The sequence below is a fragment of the Schistocerca piceifrons genome, unplaced genomic scaffold (assembly GCF_021461385.2).
Source record: "Schistocerca piceifrons isolate TAMUIC-IGC-003096 unplaced genomic scaffold, iqSchPice1.1 HiC_scaffold_1406, whole genome shotgun sequence".
NCBI lineage: Eukaryota > Metazoa > Arthropoda > Insecta > Orthoptera > Acrididae > Schistocerca > Schistocerca piceifrons.
This window is the reverse complement of record NW_025727243.1, coordinates 25,001-27,500: the sequence shown is the minus strand read 5'-3', so window position 1 is coordinate 27,500 and position 2,500 is coordinate 25,001. Positions and strand designations below refer to the sequence as shown.

The 2,500-nt window shown below is 58.8% G+C and overlaps 1 non-coding gene across 1 annotated transcript in view; it reads left to right on the top strand.

Annotated features, from left to right (window-relative positions):
• Positions 1-1,645: 1,645 nt before the first annotated feature.
• LOC124733704 overlaps positions 1,646-2,500 on the top strand; it is a 1,909-nt gene continuing 1,054 nt past the window's right edge. Inside the window, exon 1 of the ribosomal RNA XR_007009085.1 lies at positions 1,646-2,500. This exon is cut by the window's right edge and continues 1,054 nt beyond it. This is a non-coding gene — a ribosomal RNA (small subunit ribosomal RNA).

The window sequence follows — 2,500 nt, the reverse complement described above, 5'->3', positions numbered from 1 at the left end:
GTAATGTGGATGGCAGCAGGACGTACATGCCGCCCCCCCCCCCCCCACCCCTCCCCACGTCCCCACGTCCCCACCTTGCCCCCTGCCTTCGCAAGCTGGTTGGTGACAAGTTTGCATGTTCAATGCCCTTCGCATGCGACGTACGCAGGCTACGTTGTGGTGCGGCCTGTGTCAACTGTCCGCTGATGTCGTACGCGTGAACCACAATCTGTACTGCACATTCGTCCTTATGTACTGAATGATACATCGTGGCACATGTGTGACCGTACAACGACTGCGCCCAAAAACGGCGGACCATACAGTGCAAATATTGTGCACGCAGCTACGTGTCGTCTCCCTATGAGAGCTGGATTGCAGTGTGGTACGCCATAGAGACGTGTGGGAGGAACGGACGCCGTGGATGGCGATCAGCATGAGCTGTGTGTTGATGTATTCGGACCTAGTCGTCTCTCCTCAAACACCGTGATAGCATGGTGCACCGCGTTCCATATCTGCGACATGCTACAGAGGCCGGTTGACAGTCGTTCGAGCAATGGACATCGCATACGTACGGGGGCCACCTTCCACGTATTGTCTAGGCGTGCACATTTTGTTGCGTGTATGTGGGCAGACGTAGTGTGGCGTGACACCTGACACAGGCATGCAATAATCGTTGAAGTTGCTAATGGCGATGGACGCCTACGTTTTCTGGTGAAGTTACGCAAATGAAGAAATGGTAACCCGTTGTGGTGCGGTTGTTCTCGCTAGGGGTGAATCGGTGATGGCGACGATAGGTTGAGGTACTAACCGGTTGTTCCAGCGATACCCACCATGCCGATGAAACTGAACGGCATCTGGGTGTGAAGCGATACGCGGTGGTGGCTGGGTGGGACCGTCCCCGGCCGGTGAGGGGGCGCCTCCCGGCGTGCTGGCCGCGCGGTGCGTGGGCGCACGCGCTACAGCCGGCTGGTGGGGGCGGCCAGTGGCAGGCGCGCCGGCCGACGGACGCGGCAGGCGTCGCAGCTGCGCGCCGGCGCACCCTGCGCGCGGCGCCGTGCGGCCAAAGTAGGTCCTCGCGGGCCCGGTGCGAAGCGCGGTGGACATCTTCAGTGTGCTGGTCCGATTGAGGACTGTGTGCGTTGAGGATGCGCCGCCGCCCGGCGCTCGGCGCCGCGACGCCGTCTGCTGCTCGGTCGCCCCAGCGGTTCTCGCTGGTGGTTTGTATCGCAGCTGTGCGGATGTGTTGGCGCGTGCGCTGTGCTGGGAGAGTTCGCTTCGGCACCCAAGTGGGGCTTTTGTCCTTCTGTGGCGCTGGCGTTGGAGCTGCCGGTCACCGTAGGTGGCGCGTGTTGTCTCCCGCCGGCAATGCCACGACAGCACGCTCCCGGGCCTCTGTCGGCAGCGGCAAGCTCAGTTGGGAGCACGGGTGGTCGCACCGAAAGCGTCTACTCGCCTAACTCCGGGCGATTGCGCCTCTCTCGAACCCGACCAAGTACTTGGGACGGCGCTGCGCGCCGCCGGGACCTGAGAGGGTTTCGAGGTGTATTGTGCAGGGGAGCTCAGCCTCCTCCTGTTTGCAGAATGATTGAGCGGACGCTTGCGTGTTCGCGCGGGCCCCCGGGACACACTCCCGGGCGGCCGGCTGCTCAGCTCTAGTTGGCGCAGCTCCCTGGTTGATCCTGCCAGTAGTCATATGCTTGTCTCAAAGATTAAGCCATGCATGTCTCAGTACAAGCCGCATTAAGGTGAAACCGCGAATGGCTCATTAAATCAGTTATGGTTCCTTAGATCGTACCCACGTTACTTGGATAACTGTGGTAATTCTAGAGCTAATACATGCAAACAGAGTCCCGACCAGAGATGGAAGGGACGCTTTTATTAGATCAAAACCAATCGGTCGGCTCGTCCGGTCCGTTTGCCTTGGTGACTCTGAATAACTTTGGGCTGATCGCACGGTCCTCGTACCGGCGACGCATCTTTCAAATGTCTGCCTTATCAACTGTCGATGGTAGGTTCTGCGCCTACCATGGTTGTAACGGGTAACGGGGAATCAGGGTTCGATTCCGGAGAGGGAGCCTGAGAAACGGCTACCACATCCAAGGAAGGCAGCAGGCGCGCAAATTACCCACTCCCGGCACGGGGAGGTAGTGACGAAAAATAACGATACGGGACTCATCCGAGGCCCCGTAATCGGAATGAGTACACTTTAAATCCTTTAACGAGTATCTATTGGAGGGCAAGTCTGGTGCCAGCAGCCGCGGTAATTCCAGCTCCAATAGCGTATATTAAAGTTGTTGCGGTTAAAAAGCTCGTAGTTGGATTTGTGTCCCACGCTGTTGGTTCACCGCCCGTCGGTGTTTAACTGGCATGTATCGTGGGACGTCCTGCCGGTGGGGCGAGCCGAAGGCGTGCGACCGCCTCGTGCGTGCTCGTGCGTCCCGAGGCGGACCCCGTTGAAATCCTACCAGGGTGCTCTTTATTGAGTGTCTCGGTGGGCCGGCACGTTTACTTTGAACAAATT